This window comes from Orcinus orca, chromosome 17 (genome assembly GCF_937001465.1).
Source record: "Orcinus orca chromosome 17, mOrcOrc1.1, whole genome shotgun sequence".
Classification (NCBI taxonomy): domain Eukaryota; kingdom Metazoa; phylum Chordata; class Mammalia; order Artiodactyla; family Delphinidae; genus Orcinus; species Orcinus orca.
In genome coordinates, this window is record NC_064575.1 from 59227913 (window position 1) to 59241895 (window position 13983).

Sequence of the window (13983 nt, forward strand, 5' to 3'; positions counted from 1 at the left end):
GTTAATGTCGGTATTTTATATGATCCATCAGGATATTCTGTATGATATTGCTTCAGATTATCCCCAGAAACCAGTTGCCTCTCACCACATTTATTGCTACCAAGCCACCATCATCTCTTACGTGGATTGCTGTCATAGCCTCCTATTCTCTGCTTTTCCACCTTTTCTCTCTCATAGTCTCACCTCAACACGAGTGTAGAAGAGTGATTCTAAATATAAGCCGGATGAAGTCACTTCCCAAACCCTGTCATGGCTCCCATTTCACTTACAGACTAAAAGCCAAAGTCCCTACAATGACTGACTTAGTTTGGGCTCTCTAAAAGCAGAGCCTGAGAGGAGGGTTCCTGTAAAAGTGGTGTAATGAAGGGGTGATCCCAGGTGCAACCTGGGAGAGAGTGAAGCAGGATAGAGGAAGGCAAAGAGCAGAGAAACAATGTAATCTTGGGCAAAGTCTGCCTTGGCCTGATCCACAGCAGTAGGGCTCTGGTGCACAAATGGATCACAGAGCTAGTCCCTCTTGAGGCAAGGAGATCAGCTTTTAAAATACTCATATCGATCAATACATTGTACCTTGGCGGTGTGCAAGGGGGTGACCTCCCATCAAATGTGGCTCCTGGGTGCTGAGGACCCATAGCAGTGCATGGGGGCTATGAACAGGCCCCAAAGCGTCTACCACAGTGACCCACAGGGCCCCACAGGTGTGGCAGCCAGTACCCCTCTGACCTCTTCATCTGTCACTGTCTATCTTTCCCCTCCACCCCAGCCACTGTAGCTCCAGTGCTGGGTCTCAACTCATCGCTAGGGTTTTTCAGCTTTACTCCCTCCCTTCCTACCTGAGGGCAGGAAGCTGGAGTTCTGAGGAGAGAAAAAAAAGGTGTAAAGTGGCTATTTAGATTGTGGGAAAGCAAACAATTAAAGAAATGTCAAAAAAATAAGAACCTTCTTGCACTGCTGAAAGTTTAAGTAATGCAGCTATTTTGGATAGCTATTTGGCAGCATTAAACAAAACAGCTATTACATTCTTGGCAGTGTGCTCCAAAGATCTTTTACACAGACACAGAAAGAGATATGGGCAAGAATCTGCATCTCTGCATTGGTTCCACGTTAGAAATGTGGCCATGAATTGGGCAATGGGTAGATAAAATGTCAAAAACGCAGTCAGCAGTCAAAAGAATGCATGAATTCTACATATATCACTAAGGCTAGATGTCTAAGACATACCTCCAAGTCTAAAGAGGAAGAAGAAGAATGAGAAGTGTAATACAATTCAATTTCTATAAATTAAAACACACGAGAATACTGCATATTATTCTTTGATACACATGTATTAAAGCTGACCTAACTAGGGGGAAGAAAAGTCAGGATGGGAGATGGAGACAAATATTGAAAGTAAAATATAAATAAGAGCTGGCACAAATCAATAACAGTTTGCAATAACTGTGGTTAATCCATTGCATATCCAAGGCCCTCCAAACAACAACAATAAAAACAAGACCAGATACAGAAGATAAAATACTTCAGTGTAGGTATTACTTATAGAAAGAAGAATAAGTTTATAATCAACTGCTGGAAATTTCAGAGATGGGATATCCTGCAAGTTTTCCAGTAAGCAAAGAAGGATGAACAGAAATTACTTCTACAGTATCCATTATTACTAATTTGTGATTCGTGAGAAGTGATTGATAATACATTTGTTTGGTGTGTCATGTTTATTGTTCTAGTCTAGTCAACTTAAGGCTTTTTTTTTTAAGGTTCATTGCAACTTTTACTCTTCTCCATATTTTTCACCATAAGCTTTGAGTATCTCAACAGAGACATCCACAATGGGTGTTTTGGGAACGCTACTCTTTAAGATTTGGGAAATATAACTGTACAGTGTTCTCCCAGTTACCTTTGCCCTGTTCTTCCTGTGTTCAGTGCAGAATTTCTCAGGAATTTCTACTGACATTTTTGAGTGGATAACTCTTGTGCGTATGTGGGGCATGGGGGTGGGCAGTGGCTATCTTGGACATTTTAGAATGTTTAGCAGCGTTCCTGGTCTCTACTCAGGGATGTACTCAACGCCAGTAGCACTACTCCCCTAGTTGTTACAACCAAAAATGTCTCCAAACGTTGCCAAACGTCTCCTGAGAGTTTAGCAGAGAGCTAAACCTAAGGTTGGATAATTCCACGAAGTTGATTGGATTTATTGTGATAAATAAAAATCCTCCACAGACTGACTGCTCTCTATGGATACTCAGTGCACACCTGATACTAAAGGAAGCATGTATAAGAATGTACAAATAATAGAAATATATATCCTGAGTGTCTGTAGACACACTCCCAAAACATACTTTAATATTTAGATTTTTAGTTTGGGCCACATGAAATTCTGATATTCAACCGTTATGGCAGTTTCGTATGGTTCTACCTACTAATTATCAAAATCTGCTATTATGTTGTTTGTTTCCCCTACTAGAACTTATGTTCCCTGAGGGTTCTTTGGGGTATTCCTTACTTGCTACTAATATAGTGTCAAACACAGTGTGCGTTCTGTAAACATTGAACATAGCATGTATGAATATGTTAATTAATACACACAAATAGAATTATACATGTAACTAGAGTTTTTATAGGGCTATAAGAAATTATTTAATAGGAGAACATGTCTCTTGCTCTATTGACTTGGAAAATTTTTGTACCCCCTCAAAATATTCTTCATATAATTTTAATCACCTCATGCATCTCTTAAGTCTATCTAACAGTTCCAGTACAGGCTTTGGAGTGAGATATTCCAAAGTTTGAATCCCAGGAACATTACATAGCAGCTATATGATCTTGTCTGTAAATGTATATGTTGATACTTACTTCAATGGATTGTTCTGAAGGTTAAATATAACAGCATATGCAAAGCACCCATCACAGTATCAGCTCCCAGTTGGCATTCAATACATGTGAGATTTTTGGTTTTCCCCATTTACCTATTCCTACTGATTTAACTTCTTCCAATTTGCTTCTGTTTGTTTTTTGTTTCTTTTTGTTTTTGATATTTTTTCTCTCTTGGATAACACTTTTCAGGAGGATTTATTCAAGTAAAGTGGGAGTTCTGGGGCTCTACTCTATTTGCCTATTTCCCTTCTCCAGCTAAAAATAAATTTCCATCAACTACACATACAGATGTTGTAAATTTAATTGCATTCTGTATTTGGTAGATGTACAGAATTTTAAGATTTGCTTATTATGAGAATTTAACATAATGACCTCCCACTATAACCATACTTAAAGTATATAATATTGAATTTCATTTTCTTTAATCTTTACAAATAGGAAGGATAATTATATTGCAGTTGTACATTTGTTAAAAGATATAATTAAATGCATTTAAACATTTTCAATTTAAGTTAAATTATACACTAAACACAGTAGCTTAAAAAATACTTATCTTTTCAGCTAAACATATTTTTCCTTCTAAGAAGGCTTAAAAACTAGATTGCACAAAGACATCCTGAAAACATTTAAAAAGATTACACATGTTGTGCACAGACCAAATGTTGTCTTTCTAGATTTTTATTTTTAAAGGAAGCATTTATTTAACAACTGATTTGCAAAAGTGTTTCATTAGCTTTTTGGCTCCAAAATAAATTGCATTCTTCCTTTGATATCAGTTTCTAATTTACCAGTAGTTTCAAAGTCTGCCCCTACCAAATACCTCCCTTTACAACCAGAAATATTTGCCAGGAATAGAGCCAAACTCACTTTATCAGTTTAAAAATATACTTCATATTTTGAGTAAGAGACCCATTAAAAATTGATTTGAAAACATGACATAATAAAAAGAATAAAATAACTGTCATTACCAAAAGTTAAAAAACAAAACAAAACACTATTTTTTTAGAAAGAAGAACTCCAGAAGACCACTCTAATTCTACTTGGTTTGTCTTGTTGTACAATTCTAGGGGATAACCCTGGCTTATTTATGTGCTCCAAGCTAACCATGCCCACCTTAGGGACAAATGTAAAAAGAAAGGAAGACGACTCCTCAGTAGGTAGCAGTGTACTGATACTTCTCTTGTGCACATAACCAAGATGCATGTGTGCACACACACAAACACACACACACATCCTCCAACACAATTTTCCCAGCTTAGAGAAATTGAGTATTCCATCTTTCCCCTTTCTGACCTTTTTCCATCTCCTTCCACTTTCCACACTTTCCTCTTTTTTCCCCTTATTACCTTACTTATCATTATATTGTTATCTTCAACTTCCCCCCTCTGCTATGACCGCCCCCCCCAGAAGGTGCCTTGTGAGAAGACATCTTCAGGTCCCTCTTTCTTCATGAAGACTCGAGGATTTCCCTTGCTTTATTCATTCATTGATGTAGTAGCCCTGGGTACATTCTAAATGGCAGGTACTGGAGAAACAGAGATGAACAAACTTGGATTAGCCTCATCTGGCTCAAGTGAAACTAATTATGGATCCACAGTGGTCATGTTCTATATGTACTCTGTCCCATTTACTTCTCTGAGAAACAAAGGTATTTTCCCTCATTTGAAGAATAAGGATACCATTTAACAGGAGTTCAACCATTTTCCCAGTGTCATCCAGCTCGTAAGTAGAAGAGCTGAATGAACCCAAGTTTCTAACTTCAACGTCAAAGGTCTTTCTGCTGCAGTGCTGATTGCTCTGACCACCTGCCTCTCCCAGTGAGTCCTCATTACACAGTGTGGCTGCTTATGTGACAGGTCATTAGACCTGTGTCCTAGCACTTTATCCATAGGGTGTGGGAGTGGTTGAAATTCTTGCTTCCATCAGAGGTAGGAAACATCAGTAATTTCCTCAATGACCGCATCTTAGGTGCAGATCTTCTCATACCTTCTGCTTCCTCCTCCTGTTCAGGAGTTTTATCCACTTGACTTTTTGTAATCCCCCTCCTTCCTCACCTGCCACACAGAGAGTGAAGATGATCCTCAAGCACTTGGCATAAGATGAGGAAAGTTCAACAGTGATTCTTTTGGGGTTTGGTTTTGTTTTGTTTCTGTTTTTTTGGCTGCATGGCGCGGCTTGTGGGATCTTAGTTCCCCGACCAGGGATTGAACCTGTGCCCCCTGCAGTGGAGGCACAGTGTATTTAACCACAGTACCACGAGGGGAGTCCCGATAGTGATTATTTTTGAATGTAATATAAAATCAACTGATAATTCTAATTTTAGGTTCTCAAAATTGTGTTTTATAACAAAGATAAACAGTGTAAATAAGGGATAAACTTATAAACAGAGACATACAAGTTTGGTCTCTAGTGATTTTTAAGGAGGAGGCATCCTTTGTTATTATTAAACAGGTTTTTCTTGTGCTTATTAGGAGTAAAGGGTAGAAATCTAGACCTTCTTTATGAAAAATTCCCATTTGACACCCCACAGAACCCTCTAAAAGCATCCCCATAGTCTGTAAACTCACTCTGCAAACTTCTAGTTCTCTTTACTATACGAGTGGACTCCTCCAGAACCCTATCAACTGCCCTCAATACAAATTGTATGCTATTACTTTTTTAAAAATTAATTTTTATTGGAGTATAGTTGCTTTACAATGTTGTTTTAGTTTCTACTGTACAGCAAAGTGAATCAGCTATATATATACATATATCCCATCTTTTCTGGATTTCCTTCCCTCTTAGGTCATTATAGAGCATTAAGTAGAGTTCCCTGTGCTACACAGTAGGTTCTCATTAGTTATCTATTTTATACATAGTATCAATAGTGTATATATGTCAATCCCAGTCTCGCAATTCATCCCACCCCCCTCCTTTCCCCCTTGATATCCGTACATTTGTTCTCAACGTCTGTGTCTCTATTTCTGCAAATAAGATCATCTATACCATTTTTCTAGATTCCACATATATACGTTAATATGCGATATTTGTTCTCTTTCTGACTTACTTCACTCTGTATAACAGTCTCTAGGTCCATCCACATCTCTACAAATGACCTAATTTCGTTCCTTTTTTATGGCTGAGTAATATCCCACTGTATATATGTACTACATCTTCTTTATCCATTCCTCTGGTGATGGACATGTAGGTTGCTTCCATGTCTTGGCTATTGTAAATAGTCCTGCAATGAATATTTGGGTGCATGTGTCTTTTTGAATTATGGTTTTCTCTGGGTATATGCCCAGTAGTGGGATTGCTGTGTCATATGCTATCACTTTTTAGTTACTTTTTAAACCCCAGTTTGCAAGAAAGTTTGGTTCAGTTTGGTTTTAATCAGAGCAACCATAGTGCTTTCTGACAGCCTCCTTTGGCTGAAGTCCATTTTTATCTTTTGTTTGTTACCTTGATCTTAAGAGGTATGCAACTTGGCATAAAAGCAAAGTTTTGGAAAGAAAATAAGAGGCAGCTCAACCAAAAAGTTTCATGATATGTTCTTTATTTTTAACTTGATATTTATGATTAGAAATATATAAAGGCTTATTGTAAAAATAAATTAAAATGAAGCTGAAAATACAGAAACATATAAAGAGAAAAGAAAAGTTCCCTTTATATCACTGAGATCACCTGCTTCAAAACTTGGGTAAAGGTCCTTTTAAACCTCTATGTATTTCATTGAAGTGGGAGAAAATGAACATAAATAATAAAAGTAATTAAAACATATTGTCTAGTGGTATGTATCTGCCATAGCAAGGTAAAAGTATATTAGAAATTCTTGTCCTAGCATCTATTTAGACAAAAACTAAAAGTCTGATTTAATTACACTAATGGGCACACCAGGGGAATGCCAAGTTTGCCTAGATCTGAAGATGCTAGGAGAAGGAAGACAGTTATTTTTTCCACAACTAAGAATTCTTCACCTAATCCTCAAATGTTGTATCTTAAGGTGCCTACTTGGACCTCTTTGCTCTCCAAAACCCTCAGTCTGAATGAGGGTTATCTTATCTATCTCCATGGCTTCCCATGTGTAACATAACCCCCAAAGAAACTTACAAAGTAGGAGAAGGGAACAAATAATACAATAAACACACTACAAGGCAAAAGTCAGCTAGTACTATAAGAGAGGTAAAACAAAGTCAACTGTATGTTCCAAGGAGGGAGGGAACACATTCACTTTTTTCTTCTAAGAGAATAGACAAAGAGTATAGTGATGGTTGATACAAGAGTGTCTTGTACTGGGCCTAGGAGCATGGGCAGGATTGAGCCATGTGGCAAAGGAGGAAAGTATTCTAGGTAGAGAATTAAATAGTAAAAAGACATAAAGGGAGAAAAACTGCAAAGAATGTTCAGGGAACATGTTTTTGTTTTCCTGGAACACAGGTCACACACAAAATTACTACGAGGTAAGAATAGGGATATAGAGATGATATTGTAAAGTACCTTGAATTCCAAACTAAAACATCTCTAGTCTCCTTTGGTAGGAAATATGGAGGCTTAGAATATTTCTGAAGAATGTGTAACAAGATCAGGACTGTACCTTAAAAAATTAAATAGCACCATCCTTAAAGGGCCCAAAATAGCAATACCATTGACCCTTGAACAACTACAAGGTTAATCCGAGTATAGTTTACAGTTGGCCCTCTTATCTGCAGTTCCTCTGCATCCTCAGATTAAACCAACCACTGATGGGGTCTTGTAGTACTGTAATATTTACTATTGAAAAATACCCCCTTATAACTGGACTTGTGCAGTTCAAACACAGGTTGTTCAAGGGTCAACTGTACAAGGAGGATTTTATTCTAGGAGCATAGCCGTAGGATAGAGAAACCATTGGTTGACTATGAAGAGGTAAGAGATAGAAAGGGAGAATCTAAACTTTTAAGTCTTGGTGACTGAATGGTTGATACTATGTCCATACTCAAAATGATAAAGTGAAGAGGAAGCCACTTTCTTTTTTTCATTTTTTTTAATGCCTCCCCCTTTCCCTTTTGGTAGCCATAAGTTTGTTTTCTACGTCTGTGAGTCTATTTCTGGTTTGTAATAATCTAAAAAACTGTTACAAGTGAACTTATTTGATTCCACATATAAGTGATATCATATGATATTTGTCTTTGTCTGACTTACTTCACTTAGTATGATAATCTCCAAGTCCATCCATGTTGCTGCAAATGGCATTACTTCATTCTTTTTTATGGCTGAGTAATATTCCACAGTAGATATATTCCACACCTTCTTTATCCATTCATCTGTTGATGGATATTTAGGTTGCTTCCATGTCTTGGCTATTGTAAATAGTGCTCCTATGAACATTGGAGTACATGTACCTTTTCGAATTAGAGTTCTCATCATTTTCAGTTATATGCCCAGGAGTGGGATTGCTGGATCATATGGTAACTCTATTTTTAGTTTTTTAAGGAACATACTTTCTGTTCTTCTTAGTGGCTGCACCAATTTACATCCCCACCAACAATGTAGGAGGGTTCCTTTTTCTCCACACCCTCTCCAGCATTTGTTATTTGTAGACATTTTGATGATGGCCATTCTGACCAGAGGGAGATGATACCTTATTATAGTTTTGATTTGCATTTCTCTGATAATTAGCAGTGTTGAGCATCTTTTCATGCGCCTGTTGGCCACCTGTATCTCTTCTTTGAAGAAATGTCTATTTAGGTCTTCTGCCCATTTTTTGATTGGGTTGTTTTTTGATACTGAGCTATATAAGCTGTTTGTATATCTTGGAAATTAATCCCTTGTCAGTCACATCATTTACAAATATTTTCTCCCTTTCCATAGGTTGTCTTTTCATTTTGTTTATGGTTTCCTTTGCTGTGCAAAACTTTTAAGTTTAATTAGGTCCCATTTGTCTATTTTTGCTTTTATTTCCATTACTCTAGGAGACAGATCCAAAAAATGTTGCTGCAATTTGTGTCAGAGAGTGTTCTGCCTGTGTTTTCCTCTAGGAGTCTTATAACATCTGGTCTTACATTTAGGTCTTTAATCCAGTTTGAGTTTATTTTTGTACATAGTGTTAGAGAATGTTTTAATTTCATTCTTTTACATGTAGCTGTCCAGTTTTCTCAGCACCACTTATTAAAGAAACTGTCTTTTCTCCATTATATATCCTTGCTTCCTTTGTACAAAATTAATTGAGCATAGGTGTATGGACTTATTTCTGGGCTCTCTATTCTGTTCCATTGATCCGTATGTCTGTTTTTGTGCCAATACCATGCTGTTTTGAATACTGTAGCTTTGTAGTAATTGTCTGAAGTCTGGGAGGGTTATGCCTCTAGCTTTGTTCTTTTTCCTCAGAATTGCCTTGGCAATTCTGGGTCTTTTGTGGTTCAATATACATTTTAGTATTATTTGTTCTAGTTCTGTGAAAAATGTCATGGGTAATTTGATAAGGATTAGGTTAAATCTGTAGATTGCAGAAGCCACTTTCTTGGGTACAGTGGAAGACTACTTTGAGTTACATTGACTTTATGGTGCCTATAAACATTCTAGATAGAGATATAATATTTGGAATCATCAGTATAGCTAATTACTCTGGAATAAATTAGATCTCTGAGGCAGGGAGTACATAAACAGATAAAGACAATAAGGGCAGAGTCTTGAACAAAACAGATGACAGAGAGCACTCCATGAAGGCTGCAGAGCTACATGATCCATTCAGCAGTCACTAGTCAAAATGGATTCTGAACACTTGAAATGTGACTAGTCCGAATTATGTACTGTAAAATAGATACCAGTTTTCCAAGAGTATGAAAAAAAAAATGGCTTTTAGGGGAAGGGGCTTATCTTCCATCCAGTGTTACATAGCATGTAAAAAAAGCTATCCCTAGCCAAGCAGAAAACAAAACAAACCAAAAAAAGTAAAAGAAAAAACTTTTTAACCACCCATATTTGTTTACCTGGATGGTGACATGTTGGAGAAGGGGAAAAAATATTATCTATAACTAGAAAGGATAAATCAGCTTCCTGAGAGCCACTCCTCTCCCAACAACACATATATAACTGGAGTTCAATAAATATTTAAGTGGATGAATGAACATTAATAAATAATTCAGGTTCCTGGAATAGAACAGATGCCATGCTCCAATAGGAAACTGAAGAGAGTTTAATAAAATAACTATTTATAAATATGCAAGTGGGGTTAAAAAAAAACAAACAAGGCATGACAACATTGGGGAGCTATTGCCACCCCCAGGGCTGAAGAGACAGGGGGAAGAAGCAGTTACTGAAATTCAGGACATGTGTAGTGGAGTCCCTTATAGGAGTTGTGACCCAAGTTGGAAAGACGCAACCAAATGAAGATGCCCTCAAAGGAGGGAGCCAGTGGAGTAATGACTCTGATTTCTCTTTCCACTAGCCTGTTGATCTTCTGCCAGTGCCTCCCACTGGCTGAAACCAACCCAAAACCAGATGGCAAGGGAGCCTCCTTGACGCAGTCCTCCCAGGCCAACCTCCAAAGGGTCAAGTGGAGAGCAGATCTAGAGAGGCAATCTCAAATTATCCAGCACAGAGATTTTATTATTATTTTCAATCTATCTAGAGATACTTTTCTTTTTTACTGAGGAATGTTCATCATCTTGTCCCCATCATCATTCAAATGGTGAGAAAAATAAAAAATTAATCACCTAGACAGTGTTGTAGGCACTGGGAATACAATCATAAGCAAAAAGACTTATGCTAATTCCCCATCCTAGATTAGCAGATAGTTTTAGTGGGGGAAGAGAAACATCCCAGAATTCCATAGATCTCCCTTTGTAGCGAGAAAATCATAAACTTTAGAATCAAACGAAAACATTGTTTTGGTGACTAACTTAATTTCACTGAGCCTCAGTTTCATCTAATAAAAGGGAATTGTGATGCCTATTTTTTAGGGTTAACGTGTAATTTAAAGACCATGTATGTAGCACACTATATAGGTTCTGGCACACAGTAATTAATTATAACTTTAGAAACAGCAGTATCTTCTTTACTCAGTTTACCAATTCAAATGCTAATCTCTTCTGGAATCACCCTCACAAACAAACCCAGAAATAATGTTTTACCAGCTATCTGGGTTTCCCTTAGGCCTGTCAATTTGACACATAAAATTAACCATCACACACTGCAAAGCACTGAACAAAAACATTTGACATTTGTAAAAACTGTAACTGCAGCTCTCTCTTCCCTTAACATCACACTTCTTTTCCATTTTATTGTACTTAACATGGGAGCAGGTGGTTGGTGGCAAGCATAGCTCCATGTTCCCAGAGGACCCAGGAAGTGGAGAATTCCTATTCTGAGGGTTTGGGTTGTTCCAGATCACTGCATAATCTGCACAGGGAGGGCCAGAAATGTGTCCACATGGAGTGGGGTCATGGAGGCAACTAGTTCTTCCTCTGTTCACTGGACCCCCTCCTGAACTTTTCTACTATTGGGTTACTTATTAAACTTATTAAACAAATTGCACGTAGAATCACAGACTAAGGCCTTCTGGGTAATAAGCAAATAATATTTCTCATTTTTTATTAGTGGTGTATGACCTTGTTTATGAGACTTCATGCTAGATGCCACAAGAAAATTTAAGTTGAAGAATCAGTACAACTATGATAAAAAAATGAAAAACTTCAAATTGTGAGGAAGAAAAAGAAAAAAATAAGAAACAAACTCAGCTACAATGCATAAAAAGGTTATTTTAATGACCCAAACACCAGGTTGTTTTTTAACACACTGACGAATAAACAGATGCTTTATTCTATTACAATAATTATAAAATAGAAATTTTTCTACACCAATATTTTCAAAAAGAAACCTAAGGCTGCTAAAGATATCTTTTTAAAGATATTTGATTAGGTTAGAGCTACTTATAAGATGCCAGGTCTGTAATCCTCTTGGTTTTCATTGGTCTTCCAGCTATACACAGTGGGTTCCTCCCCATTAAATTTAACCTTAATAAAATGTCTCACAAATGAAATCAAATTTTCAAAAATTTTCGGAAATGCCTGTTAGGAATTACCTGCTGATTTGCAATACCCAGCAAACTCGATTCCTGCACATCCTTTTTGTACTAAAGCATTCAGACCTCCTTCTGTAGAAAGTGGGTTTTGTATTTTTACCTCCTCTAGGCCTCTGTGAAATGGACTGTAAGTATAGCAGGAGTTTATATTCACTGTGAACTAACAAGGCTCAGGCTATGTTTGCTGAATATCCGTAGAAGTCAGGCAGCATACCTAAAGAAAATAAAAGTGCAGCTTCAATCATCTGGCAATATTCTTTATTCATTTGTTAATTCACCATTCATTCATTCAACACCGATTTTTTTCACGTACAAGAGCAAAATATTAAATTAAATAGTATAGCGAAAAGAAGAGTTATATGACATGGTACCTGCTTTTAAGAAGTTCATGTTTCTGCTAGGATAACTGTGCATGACCAAACCTTCAACTAGGTGATAGTTCGAGAGCTGTTACAGAGATCCCACTAAATTTTTTTAAAAGGTTTGTATATGGGGGTAATGTCACCTGCAACATGCAATCAACTTCAGGGATTGAGGAAATGAGGCTCAGAATTGTCAAGTTCATTAAGTGTCCTTGGATATCAGCACATCCATCTTTCCTTGCAAATTGTGTCTCAGATTATTTGCCTTACATACACAAAAATGAATTATCAGGAAACTATCCACAATCACAAATAAATTTTTTCTTATATGTGTTGTGTCGTGTGACCCTACCATGTGTTATTGCATTATATGTGTCAGTATTGTGTTCCAAGGCCATGGGCATGCAGATGACATATTCTTTTCCATTCCTTCTACATCTAATATGCAATATCTTTTGCACAAATGTATGGTCAGGCCACTCAACATGGCTGTTCTCCCGCTCTCTGTAATCCCTTGCCCAACCAGTGCCTGCTTCACCTAAGCCCTTCACACATGACTGACCTGCCTAGTACTTGCCCAGGCCCCAGCTGGTGATTGTTCTCATCAAAGGGGCCGGGAGGGGTGTGCCCCTCTGCTGGTTTCCCTGGTGACTAATGAGCCCACCTGATGTCAATTCCCCTATAACTGGTAGTCTCCCTTTTCCCCAGATCGAAGACTGCCACCATGTCCTGCATATCCAGGACCTTCACCAGGACCTTGCTTCAGACGTGTAAGTTTTCCAACCATTAAACCATTGATGTCTCTGTCGCTCACTCTGGGCTCTTTCTTCGGTCTTGAAACTGGGCAAGTACAGGCCTCGTAGGCCTACGGGGCACAGCCCAACAACAAATAACACCATATAACTTTTCCCTTGTCAGGAATGTATAAGAACAGATTGCTTTGTTCTCTTATGCTATAGTGTTGACTATTAAACAACAATGCTGTTTTTACAGAGTATAGCAAACATGGAGGCAATTTAGAAAAGATATTTTCCTCCTACTAATCTCAGAGGGGGCCAATCAAGGTCTCTGTCCATACTGCAGCCAAACAGACTTTTATAAAAAGCAAAATTCACCTTGCTACATCTCTGCTTAGTATCTGTCAACAGCATCCAATCACTATTAGAATAAAAATCAAATTCTTTTAACATGGTCATAAGGCCCAACAGGCTCTAGTCCCTTCCTGCCTTTCCAGCTTCAGGTTCCCCTTTGCCACCTTCTCCAAGGTCCAGCCACTCTGAACTTCCTGCATTCTTTATGCTTCCAGATTCTGGAGCTGGACTGCCTATGTTTCGGTTCTCAGTTGGCCACTTACTAGCTCTGTGATCTTAGACAAGTTACTTAATATATCTGTGCCTCAGTTACTCATCCGTAAAATGGAAGTAAGAATGGTACCCACTTGACATTTTTGTTATTATGAGGATCAAATAATATATATGAAAATATCAATTTGTGCCTGTCACACAGACAGAGCTATATATGAGGATTCCTCTTATTTGCTATTCTTGCCTAAGTGCCTTAATACATGATTTTGTCTCTGTAAAGACTCCTTATGATCCTTTCCTTTAGCTAAAGTACATTTATTCATTTTATATCAGCTTAAACGTTCTGTGTCTAGGGCTTCCCTGGTAGCGCAGTGGTTGAGAGTCCGCCTGCCGATGCAGGGGACGCAGG

The 13983-nt window shown here is 37.7% G+C and overlaps 1 protein-coding gene across 1 annotated transcript in view; it reads left to right on the forward strand.

The window, feature by feature from the left end:
• TRHR (thyrotropin releasing hormone receptor) overlaps positions 1–13983 on the forward strand; it is a 302193-nt gene that overhangs the window by 140028 nt on the left and 148182 nt on the right. The window contains exon 3 of the mRNA XM_033411240.2: positions 12979–13040. The gene's annotated coding sequence lies outside the window, so the exon portion shown is untranslated. The remainder of the gene's footprint in view (positions 1–12978; positions 13041–13983) is intronic.